This window comes from Tursiops truncatus, chromosome 12, assembly GCF_011762595.2.
Source record: "Tursiops truncatus isolate mTurTru1 chromosome 12, mTurTru1.mat.Y, whole genome shotgun sequence".
Taxonomy (NCBI): Eukaryota; Metazoa; Chordata; class Mammalia; order Artiodactyla; family Delphinidae; genus Tursiops; species Tursiops truncatus.
In genome coordinates this window covers 69,002,482-69,025,515 of record NC_047045.1, presented here as the reverse complement: position 1 = coordinate 69,025,515, position 23,034 = coordinate 69,002,482, and the positions used below count along the sequence as shown (strand labels likewise).

The following is a 23,034-nucleotide window of genomic DNA, read 5'->3' as shown; positions in this document are numbered from 1 at the left end:
CTGCCTTAGCCTGGTAAGGATGGGGATCACCATCTAGATTTCCAGGCCGTGGTCATACATTTTATATGCCTACGTTGTGCATTTGTTCCCCCACCTTAAACTCCGGTTGGATATTGCAGCTGGAATGTGTCCTAAATCAGCCTGTCTGGCAAGAGCCATAACCCTCAGCCTAGATCTGCCTGCTTCCTTGCCCAGGGCCAGAGTTCAGGTTCCTGGATGTACCCTTGGGTCCACTTACAAATAGATACACCCCTCTGGCATTGAGAATCCAGCCTGGGCTGTGCTCCTCCGGTTCCAACGCAACAGGAAGGCTTGATGAGGTGAGGTCCGTGTTCCTGATGCCCCTCTCGGGGGCAAACGTTGAAGTGCACAGCTGACTGATTCAAAAGGGACCTGCTTTACAGCCCAAGCTGTCTCCACGGCCCTTCTTTCCAAGACTCCTCCCTCTGGGCAACGGCCTCTCTGTATTGTGGGAAGACTTAAACCCGAGCCTGACCAAGTTATGATGTTAACCAACTGGCCCTCCTTTAGTAACCATTTTTTTGCATCTTGAAAACTCTCTTAAAGTTTTCAAGCGGTTACCAAATTCTTCCGTGTTCTCACCCTGCTTTTAAGAGACATATTACTGCATCAGTTTCCCCATCCTGTGTTGTGTGTGCCCGGAAGTCAGCGGACTTCTCCCTCTGGAGAACCAGCAGGGGCCGCAGATGCACAGGTCAGTGCCTCCTTGGTGATTGTTGCGCATTTCCGGCCATGTGGACCTGAAGAAGGACTCAAAGATCCAATCACTGTAACAGGGTAAAATATTTGGGCAGTTTATTGGTAATGTGCAGACAATTTTAAGTATTGATTATTTTAATAAACTATTTTACAAAATTAGGACAAACTGCTTTTTAGTGTAGTTACAGTCACCACAGATCTCAAACTAGTGGCTGCCTGCACTAGAATGAAATTATGTCACCGCATCAACTGTATCTGTCCTCCAATAAGCATCTTTATTCATGTGTCTGTTCTTTGCAAAGAAAAGCAATTCTACTCAGGTACGCACTGTGCCCCTGCTTTGACACAGTAGTCACCTCCACCAAGGAGGCATCCCAGAGATCTAAGGACCTCAAGGGGTCATTGGTCAACTCACATGTGCAGGCAGAGCCTTCTTTAGAGAATGCTTCTAAATTAAAATAAGGGCCAAGTTTTTGTTCACATTTATGATCCACTTGGCATCATGAAGTACTATTTTATTTGTTAGAGACTAATATAAAAAGAACAGATGCAGGCTCAATAGGTCAAGGTTACATTCTTGCTAAATGATGCCTATATGATAACGAATCTTGCTATGTGAAAAAAAGGTTTCCCTGTACTTCAAATTAAGAGAAATGGGCAAATTTGTTTCTCACACAATACATGGTAGTATGTGGATGGTGGACATAGAGATAAGTACCGTATTTATATTTAGAGTTACAATTTATTTCCACTAAAATGACCTTACATTACATTTATGTCGTTAATTTGAATTAAATATGTGACTTTCTTGTATTAAGTTAGGGGTGGTGTTTTTTGTTTGTTTGTTTGTTTTTGCTTAAATAAATGCACAAGAGCTGTAAGCATAAATTGTCTATATTTACATTTAAATACACATTTAAGTAATATTATAATTAAAATAATGTAACTCAGTGAGAGTCTATAGATTGTATTTTTACTTAAATAGGGTTAGAACATTACTCAAGCTTGAAAAACTCTGGGCTAACACATAATTGTGTTGACTGCTAAGTACAATCGTAGATGTTGTTTTTTTTTTTTTTCTGCGGTACGCAGACCTCTCACTGTTGTGGCCTCTCCCGTTGCGGAGCACAGGCTCCGGATGCGCAGGCTCAGCAGCCATGGCTCACGGGCCCAGCCACTCCGCAGCGGGCACGAACCCACGTCCCCTCCATCAGCAGGCGGACTCTCAACCACTGCGCCACCAGGGAAGCCCTAATCATAGATCTTTATAAAGTATTATCAGAAACATCATATGTCACTGTGTTTGTATAATGTTGAATACTTCAATCTCTATATAGTCAAAAACTCAGTTTCAGTGGCTTCCAGATAAAGATGGAGATTAAAAACATCATCTAATTTTGCTTCTTCCAAAACTCCACTGAAACTAAACCTAAGAGACATATTTTAAGGCATAAGACTACAAGATAGGGCTTCCCTGGTGGCGCAGTGGTTGAAAGTCCGCCTGCCGATGCAGGGGACACGGGTTCGTGCCCCTGTCTGGGAAGATCCCACATGCCGCGGAGCAGCTGAGCCCGTGAGCCATGGCCGCTAAGCCTGCGCATCCGGAGCCTGTGTTCCGCAACGGGAGAGGCCACAACAGTGAGAGGCCATCGTACCGCAAAAAAAAAAAAAAGACTACAAGATAAAGATGACTATGACGACAACAATTTTGAAGCAAGAAAGTAGATGGTCAAGTGGAAACTGACTTTGCAGGCCTGAAAAAGACTAATTAAGTCAGCAGTGGAGGGAGGCTGAGAATAAATCTAATTTCCACTGAAATGTCAGCCCCACACCCAGGAAGTGATGGCACCAGGAACCCTAAAAGTGGAGAGTGATGGGGGAGAAAATAAAAAGGATTGGTTGCAGGAAAAAGTTAGATCCCTCAGTTCCTCAGCCCTCCCTAAACAGCTGGGCAACTGCCTCTCCCCAACCCCAGCAGAAGATCAGAATGTTTTCTCTGGATCAGGGAAACCAAGCCAAAGGTAAGGGAACTATACTCAACGAAGGGAGGATTGAGTATGCATATTCGAGGCTTATATTTCCAGCCTCTGCTCCCAGTGCAGCTCTCAGAATACAGGCAGTGGGTCTATATTCTCCACATGGGGATATAGATAATGTAAGTACATTCAATGGGGAATCTGAACACCCAAGAAGAATCACTTAAAAGCAGACAATAGAAGTTCCAAAACAAACAGATGACCCACATCACCTACCCACAGAAAAAAATGAAAGTCATCCATGAACTGGGAGTTTCACTCAGCTTTTTATTAGAACACCCTTAATCATGTACTAACAAACAATTTAGAATTGTCAGACATCTGAGGATAACCTCTCACATAAATATCGGAATAAAATATATAAATAGATAAAGGCAACTTGAAGTAAACAATGATTAGGCTGGCAAGGAAAAAAAATTTTTTATTACTATTAATATCTACAGAAGAGAGTAGAAGCTTCTGAATTAACGAAACAAGAATAGGAAGCTCCAAAAAAACAGAGTTGCAGAGAACAACAACAAAAAAATGTAAACATTGTTCTAAAAATGAAAACTCAATAGGTATATTGGAATAGAATATAGAAGAAATCTTGCAATAAGAAAACAAAAATTTAAAAAACTTGAAAAATAGGAGGGAAAACATAAGCAAATTAAAGGACAAGTCCAGAAGTTCCTCGAAGAGAGACTAGAGAAAACAATTATTTCATCAATGAAATAATTTAAGGTTTCTGAAAATTGCTGGATATATATTTCTAGTGTGAAAGGGCTTACTGAGTGTCCAGCAATGAAAATAGGCCCCCACCAAGATACATCATAGAGATATTTCAGAGCACAGAAGACAGAGAGAAGATCCTACAAGTTTCCAGAGAGAAGGGAGTGGGGGCAAGGTCACATACAAAGTAACAGGAACCAAAATGACTCTGAACTTCTCAACAGCAACACAGGAAGTTAGAAGAAAATGGAGCAATGCATTCCAAATTCCGAAGGGAAATGATTTTTAGCTAATATTAAATGACTGGCCAGCTTTACAACTAAGTTGTAAGGAGAAAAATCTTTCACTGAAAAACTTTACCTTCATTCCACACACGCATACTTTTTCTCAGAGAGTTACTGAAGGATATGTACAACCCAAACAATGGAGTAGATCAAGAAAAAAGAAGACATGCTTTTCAGAATAAATGAGATCCAACACAGGATGAATGCAAAGGAATTCTCATATTTGCCCAGAATCATGCACCAAGCATGGGGGCAACCCATCTGGACTCATACAAGCCCAAATGCTCCAGAAGAAACTTAAGAAAATAAAATTGATATAATACTCAACCCAAAGAAATATACTGAGAAGATATTTAAACATCTGGTAGACAAGTATACCAAGAAATGGTAAGCATGTACCTAGAAAACTAGGTAAATGAGAAAACAACAATTCTTAACTGAGGGAAAACTACAAGTTGTGCAGTAAAGGAAAAGTAATCAGAGATGTTTACTAGATGACTCAATACCGAATAGCCTCCAGAGTCATAATAAGGTTAACCCTGAACATTGAGTGAATTAAAATTACAGTATATCTCAATCAGGAAGATGAACAGTAGAGAAGTGTTTATGACTGGGTTCGGGAAGAGGGGAGGAGACAAGATATTTAAGTCTTCATCTTCATGACAGGAAGTCCATAGATAATATCTGAACCTGAAAAAAACAAGAAGGAATATTACAAGTGTGTGACAGAGATTTGGAGGTAATATCAGAAGAGTAGCTTTAAAAGTTCAAAGTAGATACTTCTGAGAAAGGGGATATGGAGAAAAGCAGTTGGAGACTGACATCTGTCTTTGCAAACTTTGTAGAACTGATTCTTTAAATTATGGACATATTTAACTTTAATAAAAAGAAAATAACAGGCTGACAGAATTCATAAGTACGTGCAGAATAGTATGAAAAGCAGTGGTTTATGGTTAGACCAGAGACCCAGATCTAAGTACGGCAGGCAGGCCACAGTATGATTTTCATGGGCCCTAGGCACTTTTGACTTTGTGGGCCCCTTCCACTCTAATATCAATATTTTAAGTTATTTTCGATGTAATTTATATACTTTGACTTTTTTCTTTCTTAGACAAAATTTAATAAAATTTCATGAGCTTTTTACAAATATCATGGGCCCTAAGCACTGCGCCTACTGGTTAAATCCACCCTGCAGAAGAAAGAAAGGAGAAAAATACAGGTTTCTGTTTACTCTGTAGTTAGCAATGCTGTCTGTGCTAGGGATCAAAATTTCTAGGTCAGAATGATGGCAAATTAAACAATTTTATAAACAATAAAAACTTTTTTTGCTCTGATCCAAGCACTGTTAGTACAAAACTGTTTTACACAGTATTTTCTCTTGATTTTTCTAAATTTATTTCACAGCAGTAACATCATGTTGAAATGCTTGAACCTAGCTGCTTAATGTAAACCAATATTAAAGTTTTTGGATGTATTTTCAATTTTCCATAGGGTTATTCTCAACTGAATACAATATTAAAAGGCTTTTCTGTCTCCAGTTCTTTCTCAATTATTATAAAGTGAACCTGACATTTGCTGTTACAGTCTTTACACGTCTGTATGAAGATTATATCATACATTGTGATCAGCTTAATCATTCCCATTTCAGTTGTTTAAGTTGAAGAGATCAAGACTTTGTGCCCAAAGATGCAGGTGAAAATTTAAAGAATTTCTTTAAAATTTGTTTGAATAATAGTACCTTGCAAGTGTGCAACTCTATACATTTGTCTCAGTACTTTCTCTTTTCTACTTGGATGTCTTTCTATTGTTTCCATTTCAGCATATCTAAAACTGAACTTCCCTTTAAGGTTATCTCCCTCTCTTGACTTACTCAATCCATTCAATTGGTAACACAATTCTGGTCACTCTAGCTTGAACCTAGGATTCTTGCCTCTCATCCCCATGTTCAATATCTAACTGATTAACAAGCTCTGTTGATTCTTCCTTCGCAATATTTCACATATCTATGGTACCAGATCCCAACCTTACCACTCCTTCTCTTCTCTGTACTTGAACTTTTTTAATGGCCTCCTAATTGGCCTCACTCATCCAGCTCTTTCTCCTTCAGTCTATCCTACGCTTTTCATTACATAGTGCTGTTATGATCATGTTGTTCAAGAGTCTTCAACGGCTCCCAATTGCCTCCTGGATAAAATTGGCCATTTGAGTCTGGTAGCAAACTACTCTTTTGCTATTCTCAGATCTTTTAATTCACTTTTCGTCAAAAAATCTTTTACAGCACACCCCCATACCTTTGGTCCCTCTGTTCTTTCTTCTGGAGTGTCTCCTTGTGACTTCTCCCTTTTTATTAATATGGCTCAAGTCCATCTTCTCTTTGAAGCTTTTCTTGACTACTCATCCCATAATGATTCGGGTTCTTTGGATTCTAAACTCTTATTGTCAGTACCATTCATTTAAAATGTATCATAATGCCTTTTGGAGTTCCCTGGTGGTCTAGTGGTTAGGATTCAGCACTTTCACTGCCATGGCCTGGGTTCAATTCCTGGTCAGGAGACTGAGATCCCACAATATATGCAGCCAAAAAAAAAAAAGCATCACACTGCCTTTTATGTTTAGTTATAGCCTCTTATTTATGCATCTTGTTGCCTAAATAAATTTTAAGCTCCTGAGGACCCAGAGTGTGTCTGATACTAACACGGTACTTGTCACATAGTATGTGTCCATTCAATAATTGATTGATAAAGGAAAAATATTTTTGACTGAGCTTTTCCATTTCCATGTAGATACCTGGCATTATAATATATATATATGAATGTGAATGTACTTAATACCATTGAACTGTACACTTAAAAATGGTTAAGATAAAAATTTTGTTATTTATATTTTATGACAATTAAAATTATTATATATATACTATACCAAAGTCCACGTTTTATATATCTTCAAATTATATCTGACAATTTTGATGTATTGATACTATCTACTTGGTTTATCAAATACGAATGAGTTGGAAGAAAACACTGGGTTCGAGTCCTTGCTCTATCAGAGAACAACTATATGATGACCTTGGACAAATTGCTTAACATTTTGCATATCCACTGCCCGTTCTGTAAAATGAGTGGACGGATTCACTGGATGATCTCCAAAGGCCCAGTTGTATGAGTCTGAAACTTCGCGTCTCTGGAGAGCACACATCATCTCCAGCATCATGGGAGAAAGTTCTTATCTGGCTCCCTTCCCAGATTTGCAAACCAAACCGTACTGGGCATAACTATTCCACTCCCAGCCCTGTGGATTCTAAAAACTGTTTGGGAAACTGATAGCAGCTATGAATTTGGAGACCTATGCTTCTGCCCCACCCTGGCTGTGCCTCTTTTTTGGGAATTCCAGCCAGGCTTGCACTCAACCGGCATGCTGTCCCAGTAGCACTCATTGTACCCAGGCCCACTGGGAAGGGATAAACCCCTCCCTTTGGTGGCCTCTCACCAGGCCTCTTGCTCCAGCTCAGGGTGTGGGAGGGGTGGGGAAAGGCACTTCTTCCCTCAACTACAACAGGAAGCACTCGGGAAACAGGTCTCATTCATTAGTTTAGCAAGATTTCTGGAGTTTATTAACCTCACATTTTAAATTTATTTATTTATTTAGGCTGCGTTGGGTCTTTGTTGCTGCGCGCGGGCTTTCTCTAGTTGTGGCGAGCGGGGGCTATACTTCATTGTGGTGCGTGGGCTTCTCCCTGCGGTGGCTTCTCTTGTTGCGGAGCACGGGCTCTAGGTACGCAGGCTTCAGTAGTTGTGGCACACGGGCTCTAGAGCACAGGCTCAGTAGTTGTGGCGCACGGGCTTAGTTGCTCTGCAGCATCAGGTATCTTCCCAGACCAGGGCTCAAAACCCGTGTCCCCTGCATTGGCAGGTGGATTCTTAATCACTGGGCCACCAGGGAAGCCCTCACCTCACATTTTAAGTGGAGGGACTTTTGTCTGTTTTGCGGTTGCAAAATCCTTTAAAATATATATTTTTTAAAATTTCCCACTTTGGGGGAATGAATATTGTTCTGATGGTTGTCCTTTGAAAGTAATTATGGAAACTGAGTTGTTTGCTTTTTTTTTTTTTTCAAAATAATACTAGGTTTTGTTTGAATTTGCACAAATCTCTACTTCATCTTTTAGCTCAGATTAGCTACAGTAACTACAAATCCGCCAACCAAAAAGGCAGTTATATTAACAGTTTTTTAGAGTGCTGGCACGTTGTAAAATCCCAAAGGTTCAGTTCCTACATGCAAAGCATGGGGCAAAAGAGGAGGGAGCGGGAATTGTCATCTTAATTGTAGATCAATAGCGCACCCCAGCTTTCCAGGAGTCCTGAACAAAGGGTAAAGCCAAATACTTTAGGTCTGAGACCACTGGACTCTCAAACAATTTTTGTTTGAAAACGAGAGGAGAGTGGGCTTCCCTGGTGGCGCAGTGGTTGAGAGTCCGCCTGCCGATGCAGGGAACACGGGTTCGTGCCCCGGTCCAGGAGGATCCCACATGCCGGCGGAGCGGCTGGGCCCGTGAGCCATGGCCGCTGAGCCTGTGCGTCCAGAGCCTGTGCTCTGCAGCGGGAGAGGCCGCAACAGTGAGAGGCCCGCGTACCGCAAAAAAAAAAAAAAAAAAAAAAAAAAAAAAAAAAGAGAGGAGAGAGAGAGAGAAATTTCTTGCTGTCATTGTCTTAATAAGTATTTAATTAATTAGTGATCTGCTGATTCTCCATGGGATTTAAGGTTATTTATATAACGATTAAATAAAATTGAAACTAAATGGCCAAGGAAAGCTGGACCAAATTAAAATTATAGATTGGAAAGATAAGATAAGGTCAGGAGCAAGGTTAAGACACAAAACCACATGGATACATTTTTGATTACTTCTTGGTGTTGTGCCACAATTATTGTGAATAACAATGCTTGTTTAATTATCACAAAATGTTAATACCAGGCCATTACTCGTGGACCCTTCTCCAAGAGCTATTCCCTAAGTGGCTCAGTGCAGCTGTGCCAGAGCCCTACATATTTTGCTTATCTCCCTTCAGATAATGGTATGGTCTGTCCAATATTAACTTGAGGGGTCGTTCCATCAACAGAGCCAGGATTCCTGGGGTTAACTTCTTTAAATTCTAGAGTCTCATTGTTCATTTTTCTGTCTTTGTGATTGATTAACTGTCTTGCGCCGGCTGGATGAATAGTGTGGTTTCTCTGTGGCACCTCCTTGGACTTGACCTCCAGCCTCTCCAGTGGTTACCTTAAGTAGCCGGGTGTTTGGATTCTGTCAAATAGAGATTCAGTGGTTATATCCATTTTTCCGGTTATGTTGGAAAAGAGGCTTTTCTGTCAGTACTTTTGTTTCTAATACCAGTTGTGTGGTTTTGTGATTACAATGCAGTTTCTTCAGAAACTTTCAATACTATATATTTTTTTCCAAAACTTTCACAACCAACACATTTTAAAAATATTAAAATAATACCGCTTTCTTTTTTTAATCCAGAAAATCTTTCCTAAAAAGGAAACTCAATCCCAGTTTGTTTATCATCTCCTCTGAAAACGAAGCTTTTCTATCTTTAACCGAGATGTTCAGCCTACAGGCTGGGCTGGAGGTGAAAAGGTCACAGAAGAATTATTCCAAAGGAGAGAGTATTAAATGTTTCTGCACTCCACTGGTGAATCAGAAACAGAGAACTAAGGGCTGGATGACAGCTCATACACTAAAGAATTCTAGAGCTAGAAAAGAATGTTGCCCTTAGGCTAATGATTTCAGAGCTATATTTTCTCCCTTTGAAGTTGACCTTGGGTAATAGATGTCAAGAGTAGAGTGTGGTACAGGGGCAAAGCAGAGACTATGGCCCCCAAGTTCTTTTTTAGCCATTTTGCTCCACTGTAAGATCATGTCTCTTGATTGGGGAGGGGCGGGGGGAGGTACGATTGACACACAAAGAAGCTGTACATATGTAATGCACACATTTTTGTGAGTTTGAAATAAAGTGTATACACATGAGACTGTCGCCGTAAACAATGCCAAAACCATAACCATCACCTCTGAGCTTCCTTCCTCCCTCTTTTTTTTTTTAAAGAACATTTAACATAAGATCTCCTCTCTTAACAAAGTTTTAAGTACATAGTATATTATTATCACCTATATGCACTATACTGTGCAATAGATCTCTAGGATTTACTCATCTTGTGAAACTGAAACTGTGTATTCTTTGACCAATATCTCCCTGATTCCCCCTCCCCATGTATCCTGATTTTCAGTCTGCAAATGAGGTCATCATAAAGAAGAAAGAACTGAATTCTCTCCTTCTGAGGCTCATTGTAAACATTTCTTGTAACCTCAGAACTCTTCGGTCCTAAAAATATCCATTTAGATTTATTTCACGAAAATTTTAAATAAGGAATTTCACATATTTCTGTCTAAACAGAAGAGGCACTCAGAGCACACCCTGTGGTTACATTCCCCGCTCTGCCACTCACGAGCTGTGACTTCAGGAAAATGTTTTACCTCTCAGTTTCTTCATCTATAAAATAGTGATAATAACACTTACCTCATAAGGGTGTTATGAAGGATTCAATGAGTACAATGCATAAATGCAGTTTAGAAAACATGGTATACAGTAAATGGTAATTACTCTCTAGATTTTAGTCAACAGAGCCTGATATGTAGTCAATAAAATTTTTGTAAGTTTTACTTTGGTTTTATTATGAGAGTGAGCTATGGCCTTATAAAAATTTTATTTCATTTTATTTTCAAACCTTACAAATAGCTGTGATATATATTTTGCAGATTAAAAAATTTGAAACTTTGTGCTATGGACTGAATGTTGTGTCTTCTCAAAGTCCTATGTTGAAGCTTTAACCCCCAATGTGATAGTATTTGAAGGGGGTACTTTTGGGAGATAATTAGGTTTGGATGAAGTCATGAGGGTGGAGCCCCCATGATGGGATTAGTGCCCATATAAGAAGAGGGAAAGACCAGAGCCCTCTCTCTCTGAGCCATGTGAGGGTACAGCAAGAAGATGGCCTTCTGCAAACCAGGAAGCGGCCTCTCAAATTGGCTGGCACCTTGATCTCAGATTTCCCAGTCTTTAGATCTGTGAGAAATAAATGTCTGTTGTTTAAGCCACCCAGCCTATGGTATTTTAGTGCCTATGGTATTTTAGTAAGGTCACTCGAGACCACACAAGCAATGAGTAATTGCACCAGAATTTGAATAAGTGCTTGACACCAAAGCCTTGGCTTTTTCCATAAAACCATGCTGCCCCCAAATGTTACAGGGAAGCTACTTGGGTTTCTTCAGACAGAAAGTTCCTCTGAGCCAGCCTGAATCCAACTGGTCCATTTTGCTATCTGTGTTACCATAAGTAAGTTACTTGACTTCTCTGTGCCTTGGCTTCTTCAGTTGTCAAATGGGGATAATAGTAATACTCTATCTCACAGGGTTGTTGAGATAATTGTATGAAGACCTATGAAGTATTTAGGACAGTGTCTGGCATGCAATAAGTTTTAATATTACTATTACTCTTATTGTTACTACTACTACTACTACTACTTATAACTTTGGGGTCAACTCAGATTAGTCTTTGTGAGATGGGAGGAAAGAGCACCACATATTGTCTTTCAGCACAGACTGTAATACTTTACATAGTACAATACTAGTGTGTTCCTTGTGGAATATTAAATTTGTGGTTTTCTGAAATCATCCCTGAAAAATTTACAACAGAATTTGACTGGTCACTCAGCAGAATTACCAGCAGAGTTTTTAGAAAACAGATTTCAATCCGCACTCCCATCCCTAGCCCAACTCCTATCTCCCACCCCCATCCTCATGCCAGACCACTTATCAGAATCTGCAAGGATGGGCCAGAAATACCTACATTTAACTAGTATCCCGAGTGAGTCAGATGTGCAGGCTTCTAATCTAGCCCATTTTAAAACAAGGAAAAAATGAGACCCAGAGAGGTTACGTGATTTTCCCAAGGTTCAGGGCTCTTTCCACCCTAAGGTGCTAATATTCACACAGATGTGCTGCCTGATTATTCTAGGTCTATTGCCGGCACAGTTTTTTGTCCTTGTCAGCCAGAAGAATTATAGACTCAATCAAAATGCTGAACTAGTCTCACAGATCCACCCCTGAGCACCAGGGACGTTAGGAAGCTGAGGGCTGGGGGAAGACTTGAGTGGCAGGTACCCAAACTCCTCTCCTCTCCTCCGTGAACTGGGATGTGGGGTGACAAACATGGAGAGAAAGCAACTCACTTAAGCAGGCCTGGACTCTGGGTCTGCATGAATACGATAGGGCTCTGCATGCAAACATGTAATTTATCTTCTGTTTGGTTTAGCCCTGGTTGAAAGATAATCCTAGGTTAGCCTTTTTGAAAAGCATCTTATCTCTCTTTTGTATTTTTAACCAGGTGTGACTCTCTTTTTCTGTTGTTTCGGCTGCTGTTGACATTGGGGTTGAATTTGGACCCACTGATCTTTCAGAAGATGCCTAAGTTGTTCATTTACTTACTCTCTGACAAGCTTACCTGTGCTTGTAGAGCCACCAAATGGTTTTCAGAGCAAAAATATTTCTGAGCTGTTGACTTGTAAACATAGCCTTAAAGTCAATAAAGTCTTTTCTCTGAGAGCTCCCAGGTATGTCAAGAAATCTAAGACAAAAGAAAACAAAAACTCTCCTTAAGGCTCTCATGAAACCAATTTGTAGATATGGTCTAACAACTCTCTGAACTATTGTTTAAAAACATCGGAACGGGATCTTTTGTTGAGGGTGTTTCTAGGTATCTCCCAGACAGGGATAGCTTATAAAATATGGGGGACAGCTGTAGCCACCAAGAGAAAACTAGGAGAATTGTTATAAATACCTAGTCTTGCTCAGCCAGCAGCTAAGCCGGAAGAATGCCTCTTGTTAGGAAGCATGCTTCTACTTTCCTAAAAAGGAAAAAAAAAAATTAGTCATAGGGGCTTGTTTCTACTTCTTGACACGATATTCCCTATGTGGAATCTTTCCTGTGGGTTGCCAGGAGCAGGGAGTTGGAAGGAATACATGCTCACTTTTAACCTAGTGGTTTTGCCCCCTGAAGCCCAGAGGAAAAAGGAATGTTCCCATAGCAAACATTCTGTACTTCCTTTATAGTTACACTCATTAATCTTATAATTGCTTGTTCAATATCTGTCTTCCAATTAGACTATAAATTCCATGAGAGTGATTATGTTTTTCCTTATTCACTACCATGTATCTGGTATAGAGCCCTGGCATGTAGTTTGATGTTCAATAAATACCTTTTGAATAAAATGCTGAATAAATTACGTTGAAGCCATAGTCTTCAACAGGGATGATTGGAGCCAGTAGATTTAAATTGGAGATGAAACCACTAGGTGAATTTGGAGTTGCTGTAGGTGTACAAGGTGGTGGAGTATACAATGAAATCAATTAGATGAAAAAGTGGGAATTTCTAGTTTTGAAGGCAAAAACAGGGAAGAATCTTGTGATTACATTGAACCTGGTATGATTACATTGGTAATAATTAAGAATCAAAGAGAAAAATGTCAAATTGCCCATAGGTCTGCCTGTTGTAAAACATCTTTCATATATTATAGAGCACATATTAGTATTTTAGGTTCAGTTGCTTTAACAAAGAGGGGTTGTAGATTTTTCAAAGTACTAGTGTAAAAGTAGTCACATCTGTGACAAACTGTACAATTTCAGCAACACAGCATCTTAAAGCCATCTGGGGTAGTGTAACATCATTGCTGGCTTTATTGTTGATAAATAAAGCTCTTGAAAAATAAATCTCCAAAGTTAAACATATGAAGTGTCTGCAATAGTGTCATAAACACTATCTGCTTTTAAAAATTAAGAGAAAAAGATCATTTCATAGATACAAGCTTCTTTGATGGAATGAATATCTATCTGAAAATATGATGATGAAAGAGTCTAATTGAAAAATGGTTGCGAGCATGTCTCTGTTGAACTTCAGTCCCTTGTAGTGCTGCCTCTACCAAAGGAAACTGAGAGTGACGGGCTCAGAATTGAATAGCAGATCAGGATCAAAACTGGAGAACCAGGAACACACAAAGTGCAAGAGACAAATACTATCAAATATTGACTTTTAAGTGAAGGAATTTTGAATAGATTACACTTAGAAAAAACATCATTTGGAATAACGTATGCCCGCAAATTTAAATATTTGACTTGTTTTTAGAAATCTGCAACTTGATAGCTTTATTAAGGTATAATTACATACAATAAACTATACATATGTAAAATGTACAATTTGATGAGTTTTGACATATGTTTATATTTGTGAAACCATCACCACAATCAAGAAAATCAATCAATCTCCAAAAGTTTTCTCAGGACCCTTCTCCTCACTCTTGTTCCTTCCCCTAGGGAAATTCATCTCTTTTTTAAAAAATGTTTAAAATTTTTAAAATTATGATAAAAAACATAACATAAAATTACTATCTTATGGATATAACAAAGATTAGAGCAGAAATTAATGAAATTGAGACTAGAAAAAAATAGAAAAAGTCAATAAAGCTAAGGGTTGCTTTTTTTTTAAAGATCAGTAAAATTCAGAAACGCTTAGTTAAAGAAAAAATATAACTAAAGTCAGAAATGATTTCAACCAATGCTACTGAAATAAAAAGGATTATGAAAGAATAGTATGAACAATTGTATGCCAACAAATTGGGTAACCTAGAAGAAATGGAAAAATTCCTAGAAACACACAACCTGCCAAAACTAAATCACGAAGAAAAGGAAAATCTGAACAGACCAATAACCAGTAAGGAGATTGAATCAGTAAACAAAAACCTCCCAACAGATCTCCCAGCTCTCTGATGTTAGGTCTAGAGCATCAGGAAAGACTAAAGATTGTAAGAAAAAAATAGAAGCCATGTTTCAAAAACCTGTATTACAGGTATTTCATCAGTTTAAGATGAGTCTCAAATAGCTAGCAGTTTGGTTCTCAAAAGATCTCTGAATTGTGTTCCCTTACTAGGGCAAGTGGGTCAGGACTGTCATGAGACAGGTGGAAAGGAAAAATCCAGCAACAGTATTTTCTCTAGCAGTAAATGAGATGTGGTGATCAGGGGAAAGTAAGGTATACCAAATGGGCAATGTCAGTCAAGACAACATGGCACAGAATATCTGTATTCTGGCCAGGTCACAGAGACTTGGCATAATAGTATGTGAAAAAAGGGTCTCGAATTTATATGGAAGGGAAAGTAGATGCAAGGAAATGCACAAGTAAAAAATAATTTGAAGAGACAAGCAACAAACACTATAGCCAATAATATATGAAAAAATCTACAAACAATACATTCTGGAGAGGGTGTGGAGAAAAGGGAACCCTCTTGCACTGTTGGTGGGAATGTAAATTGATACAGCCACTATGGAGAACAGTATGGACGTTCCTTAAAAAACTAAAAATAGAACTACCATATGACCCAGCAATCCCACTACTGGGCATATACCCTGAGAAAACCATAATTCAAAAAGAGTCACATACCAAAATGTTCATTGCAGCTCTGTTTACAATAGCCAGGACATGGAAGCAACCTAAGTGTCCATCAACAGATGAATGGATAAAGAAGATGTGGCACATATATACAATGGGATATTACTCAGCCATAAAAAGAAATGAAATTGAGTTATTTGTAGTGAGGTGGATGGACCTAGAGTGTGTCATACAGAGTGAAGTAAGTCAGAAAGAGAAAAACAAATACTGTATGCTAACACATATATATGGAATCTAAAAAAAAAAAAAAGGTCATGAAGGACCTAGGGGCAAGACTGGAATAAATACGCAGAGCTACTAGAGAATAGACTTGAGGATATGGGGAGGGGGAAGGGTCAGCTGGGACAAAATGAGAGAGTGTCATGGACATATATACACTACCAAACGTAAAATAGATAGCTAGTGGGAAGCAGCCGCATGGCACAGGGAGATCAGCTCGGTGCTTTGTGTCCACCTAGAGGTGTGGGATAGGGAGGGTGGGAGGGAGGGAGACCCAAGAGTGAAGAGATATGGGGACATATGTATATGTATAACTGATTCACTTTGTTATAAGGCAGAAACTAACACACCATTGTAAAGCAATTATACTCCAATAAAGATGTTAAAAAAATTTTTTTAAAAGAGAAGGCATAAAATGGCTGATTCTTCTTTGGCCATTGTTTGGTACAGTCTGATTTCCAAATCATGTATATTCTTTATAGTTTCTAATGACAAGGAGATATATACAGAGAGAGATAGATGGATATATCTCTCCTAACAAAGAAAAGCTCAAGACCAGCTGATATTACTGAAGTCTACCAAACATTTAAAGAAGAATTAACTCTTATTCTTCTCAAACTCTTGCATAAAGTTGAGCAGAAGGGAACACATCCAAATTCATTCTATGAGGATAGCATTACCCTGATACCAAAGCCAAATAAAGACACTATAAGAAAACTACAGACGAATATCCCTGATGACTATTAATGCAAAAATCCTCAACAAAATGATAGCAAACTAAATTCGACAGCACATTAAAAGGATTATACATCATGACCAAGCCAGATTTATTTCTGGAAGGCAAGTATGTTTCAACATATGAAAATCAATCAATATAATAGACCAAATTCACAGACTGAAGGACAAAAAGCACATAATCATCTCAACTGATGCAGAAAAAGTATTTGACAAGATCTAACACAATTTAATGTAAAAACACTTAACCAAATAGGAACTGAAGGAAATTACCTTCATAATAAACCACCAACATAATAAAGCCAATATACAAAAAGCCTATAGCTAATACCATACTCAATGGTGAAAGACTGAAAACTTTTCCTCTAAGATCAAGAATAAGATAAGGATGCCCACTTTCACCACTTCTATTCAACATAGTATTGTCAGTACTACCCAGTGCAATCAAGCAAGAAAAAGAAGGAATAAAAGCCATCCAAGTTGGAAGAGAAAAAGTAAAATTATCTGTTTGCAGATGACATGATCTTTTATGTAGAAAACCCTAAAGATTACACATGCACACACACACAAACCTGTTAGAACTAATAAATTCAGCAAAGTTGCAGTATATAAAATCATCTCACCAAAATCAGTTGCATTTCTATATACTAACAATTACCAATTGGAAAAGGAAATTAAGAAAACAACTGCATTTGCAATAACATCAAAAAGTACTTAGGAATATACTTAAGGAAATGAAATGCAAGTACACTGAAAGCTATAGAACATTGTTGAAAGAAATTTAAAAAGAAACAAATAAATGGAAATACATTTCATGTTTGTGGATTAGAAGACTTAATAATGCTAAAATGTCCATACCACCCAAAGTGATCTACAGATTCAACGCAATCCCTATCAAAATCTCAATGGAAGTTTTTGCAGAAATAGAAAAAAATCATCCTAAAATTCATATGGAATCACAAAGGACCCTGAATAGCCAAAATAATTTTGAAAAATAACAAAGTTGGAGGACTCACACTTACTGCCTTAAAAACATATTATGAAATGGTAATCAAAACAGTATTGATAGGCCAATGAAATAGAATAGGGAGCCTGGAAATAAACCCTTGAGTATGTGCTCAAATGATCTTTGACAAGTGTGACAAGACCACTCAATGGTAAAAGGGCAGTTTCTTCAACAAATAGTACCAGGAAACCTGGATATTCACATACAAATAATGAAGTTGGGCGCTTAATTGGCTCATAATGGAATAAAGACCTAAACATAAGACTTAAAACTGCAAAACTCCTAGGAGAAAATATAGGGGGAAATTTTTCATGCATTAAATTTGGTAATCAGTTCTTGTATATGAAACCAAAAGCACAGGCACAACAAAAAGCAAAAAGTAGACAAATGGGACTACATCAAACTTAAAGACATTTTTAATCAAAAGACATGATCAATAGAGTGAAAAGGCAACTTACGGGATGCAAGAAAATATTTGAAAATCTTATATCTAATAAGGTATTACTATCCTGAATATATAAAGAACTCCTACAATTCAACAAAAAAAAAAAATCAGTTAACCCAATTTTAAAAATGGACAAAGGACTTGAATAGATATTTCTCCAAAGACAACTGACCAACAAGTGTATGAAAAAATGCTCAACATCACTAATCATCAAAGAAATGCAAATCAAAACCACAATGAGATAACCTCATATTCATTGAGAAGGCTACTGTGAAATAAAGAAAGAGAGAAAGAAAGACAAAAAGAAAGAAATGAACAAGTGCTGACAGCGATGTGGAGAAGTTGATGCATTGTTGGTGGGATTTTTAAATGGTGCAAAAGCACCTTGGGAAACAGTTTGGCAGCTCTTCATATTATTTTTGATTGCTGCTTTAATTAATTAATTACCTTAAATTAATTACTAATTTAATTACTCATACAATTTTAATTTAAATAGAACTACTATATAATCCAGAAATCTTACTTCTGGATATATATCCAAAAAAATTGAAAGCATAGTCTAGGAGATGTTTGCACATCCATGTGCATAGCAGCACTATTCACAATAGCCAAAAGGTAGAAGCAACAAAAATGTCCATCAACAGATGAATGGACAAACAAAATGAATATACATACAATGGAATACTATGCCACCTTAAAAAGCAAGGAAATCTTGTCACATGCTACAACATGGATGAATCTTGAGGACATTAGGTTATGTGAAATTATCCAGTCACAAAAGGACAAATGCTGTATGATTTCACTTATATGAGGTATCTAAAGTAGTGAAATTCATAGAGACAGAAAGTAGAATAGTTGTTGCTGAGGGCTGGGGAGAAGGGGCAAAGGGGAGTCATTTAATGGGTATAGATTTTCAGTTCGGCAAGATTAAAAGGTTCTGAAGATGTTTCACAACAATGTAAATATACTTAACACTAATGAACTGTATGCTAAAAAATAGTTAAGATGGTCAATTCATGATTTTTTACTACACACACACACAAATTCTATAAATAAATAAATAAATAAATAAATAAAACTGACATACCAAGTGTTGATAAGAATGTAGAGGAACTGGAACTCTCATACACTGCTAGTGGGAATATCAAATGGTACAACCACGTTGGAAAACACTTTGTCAATTTCATAAAAACTAAGACTATATCTCCTCTTCCACTCTAGGAATTTACCCAAGAGAAATTAAAGCATAAGTCCATACAAAGACTTGTATAAGAATGTTCCTAGTAGCTTTATTTGTAATAGTCAATAGTAACAACCCAAATATATATCAACAGTGAATAAACAAGTTGTGTAAATTCATACAATGACATATTACTCACGAAATAAGTATACTTTGTAGATATCATTTATTGAGTTTTTATTATGTACCAAGAACTGTGTTAAATGCTTTAAACATGAAATCACAACTCTATGAGGTAGAAATAATTAGCCTTATCTTACAGATGATGAAACTGAGTTTGGAAAAGTTGGTAGCACAATATGCCAAAGCCAAAATTTGAACCTAGGTATAGAGTAATGCCAGAGGTGGAATGCATAATCCCTACAGTGTACTTCTTGAACTCAACAGGAGCAATACACTGGTAATCTGACAGCAAACCTCTCAGTTGAAGAAATCCTTAGGGAAAAGGAAGCTCTGGATCTCTGGCTATTCACCAGTGTTTTTAACTGACATACAGCACAATGTTGAGAATGTGGACTGTAATGGTTTTTGTTTTTGTTTCTTTTTTAATAAATTTATTTATTTTTGGCTGTGCTGGGTCTTCATTGCTGCACGCGGGCTTTCTCTAGTTGCGACAAGCAGAGGCTACTGTTCGTTGCGGTGTGCAGGCTTCTCATTGCGGTGGCTTCTCTTGTTGTGAAGCACGGGCTCTAGGCACTCAGGATCAGTAGTTGTGGCACACGGGCTTAGTTGTTCTGCCGCATGTGGGCTCTTCCCAGACCAGGGCTCGAACCTGTGTCTCCTGCATTGGCAGGTGGATTCTTAACCACTGAGCCACCAGGGAAGCCCTGTAATGGTTTTAAATGTAAACTCCCTAGGTGTGAATTCCCACAGTTATTATTCCCTAGTTGTGTGAGCTACTTAATCTCTCTGTTCCTTTATCTTTAGGATGGAGATAAGAGTCTACTCCAGTCTCTGTAGTTAGAACAGTTCCTGGCAAGTAGAGTTTTACTTTTTTTACTTCTTAAATTTAACTTTGAATTCTTCCTATCTCTGTTAAGGAGATAAGCCACATTTTTTAAAACTTCATTCAATTTAATGTATCAAAATCTGTTCTGTGCAATGCCCCGAGCTAGGCATTGTTGGGGATCAAAGCTGAGTCAGATGACAGAATCTCTCTCCTCAGGAATTCTGTAGTCTATTAAGCAAAATGCCCTATTGGCCTAGTCAGTATTGTTAACATTTACATGCCCTGTGCTTTGTGATTGATTGGACTTTAAAAATTTGACTTTGCAACATTCTAACCTATTTTGCATTATGACGTACTGTGAATAGGCCATTTCCCATTTAGGGCTTCCTAAATTACCAGCAGCACTTCTTTCTTGATTAGCAATATTTCTTGATATTAATATTGTTACTGAATGCAAGTTTGTGTGCCTGACACACAGTGAGACCAAACAAACTAAAACGTCGGAGTTTGGAGCAGAGAAAGGTTTACTGCAGGGCCAAGCAAGGAAAACAGGTGGTTTGTGCTCAGAAACCCTGAACTCCCCAGTGGTTTGGGGGAAGAATTTTTATTTTTTAGATATTTACTTATTTATTTATTAGCTGCATTGGATCATAGCTGCAGCACCTGGGATCCTTCATTGTAGCACGCAGGCTCTTTGTTGTGGCATGCGGACTTCTCTCTAGTGGCACGCAGGCTTCTCTCTAGTTGCAGTGTGTGGGCTTCTCTCTAGTTTTGGTGTGCAGGCTTGGTTGCCCTGTGGCACGTGAGATCTTAGTTCCCCAACCAGGGACCAAACCTGCATCCCCTGCATTGGAAGGCAGATTCTTAACCACTGGACCACCAGGGAAGTCCCCTTTGGGAGAGAAGTTTTTAATAAGCAAAATTTGGTGTGAGGGCTAAGAGTGTGTGACTTTCTTCTGATTGGTTGGTGGTGAGGTAACAGGGCTGTGTTCCAGGAATCTTGAGCTCAACCTGCAGTTACTGTCCTCTACCTGGGCAGGGGCTTTAGTTTGTGTAGAAGAACTCAAAGATAATACTATGTATATCCCTTGAGGAGGAACCAGGACCCTGCTTTATAGCTGCACTATCGTTTCTTGACAGCTCTTCTTTTGTTTCTGCATTACTTCTCCTCCCTATTTAGTAACTGTTTGAATCTGCTCTTTGGAATTTAGGGAAGGTCTAGGAGGATGAAGCTTTTTTCCTACTGACAAGAAATGAGGGACACGAAAAGGTTTATGCCCAGTTTAACTTACTAAGTTAAACTGATTTTGAAATAAAGGTTTAAGTATTTTAAGCATCGTCAAACATAACTGCTAGATATTGTAATGTTATACACAGAAATCAACACACCCCTTTAGTGAGGGGCAGAAGGAATCACAAGTTATCACAGCTTAAGGCAGACCAACTTTTTGGTGTTATGTAGGTGACCCCTTTTGCTTATGTGAAAACTCAATAACATTGGAGCTGGAGTGACTGTAGGACAACTACATCTATTAGAGATCGAAGCTAGGAATAGGTTCAATTTTGGCACAGTGAAGCTTGTCTAAATTGATCATTTGACCCCTCTGCAGTGTTGGCTTTGGGAAAGGACAAATAGGAGAACTACATCAGGTTCTCTAGGTTAGGGATCAGCATTAAAGCTATGAAGTAGAAACGTGTTATGGGTTGTGTTGACCTAAAAAACTTCACAACCTAAAAGTTGAGAATTATGTTTTATTCAGCAGGCATACTGAGGACTTAAGCCTGGCAGACACCCTCTCAGATAGCTCTAAGGGGCTGTTCGGAAGAGGTAAGGGAGGAATCAGGATATCTAGGAGTTTTTGCAAAAAGAAAAAAAAAAAGCCCACATAGTTGGAACATCAAAAGATTACTGTTAATTAAAGAAAAAACAGACATCTCAAGTTAATGAATTTAGCACTTTTCTATGTATAGGAAGATGCAAGAGTCTGGGCTCATTGAAATCATTCCTTTGATATGCACCTTATCTATCTAGGGCCAGTGTCCAGTTTTCTTCATCCCGCATCCCTCAGTGTGCACTGCAGAGGAGTGGCTGCAGTGGCTGATGCCTTGATGACAAGGCAGGCAGTGACACTTCGTCCACAGTTGAACTGTATCCCCTAAAAGTTCATATGTGAAGTCTTAACCCATAGTAGCTCAGAATGTGACCTTATTTGGAAATGGGATTTTTACATACATAATTAGTTAAGTTAAGGTGAGGTCAGTAGGATGGGCTCCTAATCCAATGTGACTGGTGTCCTCATAAAAAGGGAGAAAAAAAAAAGGGAAATTTGGGCACAGAGATTCACACACGGGAGAACACCATGGAAGAGCAGAGTTATGCTGCCTTAAACCAAGGAACTACCAGAAACCAGGAGGGAGACCCAGAACAATACTTCTCTGCACCTTCAGAAGGAGTATGGTCCTGCTGACACCTTGATCTCAGACTTTTAGCCTCTAGGGCTGTGAGACAATAAATTTCTCTTGTTCACCCTGAGAATGAGAGAAAATACTTGCAAATGAAGCAACTGACAGAGGATTAATCTCCAAAATATACAAGCAGCTCATGCAGCTCAATATCAAAAAAACAAACAACCCAATCCAAAAATGGGCAGAAGACCTAAATAGACATTTCTCCAAAGAAGATATACAGATTGCCAACAAACACATGAAAGGATGCTCAACATCACTAATCATTAGAGAAAGGCAAATCAAAACTACAATGAGGTATCACCTCACACCAGTCAGAACGGCCATCATCAAAAAATCTATAAACAGTAAATGCTGGAGAGGGTGTGGAGAAAAGGGAACCCTCTTGCACTGTTGGTGGGAATGCAAATTGATACAGCCACTATGGAGAACAGTATGGAGGTTCCTTAAGAAACTAAAAATAGAACTCCCATACGACCCAGCAATCCCACTACTGGGCATATACCCTGAGAAAACCATAATTCAAAAAGAGTCATGTACCACAATGTTCATTGCAGCTCTATTTACAATAGCCAGGACATGGAAGCAACCTAAGTGTCCATCGACAGGTGAATGGATAAAGAAGATGTGGCACATATATACAATGGGATATTACTCAGCCATAAAAAGAAATG

The 23,034-nt window shown here is 38.5% G+C and overlaps 1 pseudogene; it reads left to right on the top strand.

Annotated features, from left to right (window-relative positions):
- Window positions 1-14,203: 14,203 nt before the first annotated feature.
- Window positions 14,204-15,761, top strand: LOC101332875 (single-stranded DNA-binding protein, mitochondrial pseudogene; annotated as a pseudogene).
- The last annotated feature ends 7,273 nt before the right edge of the window (window positions 15,762-23,034 follow it).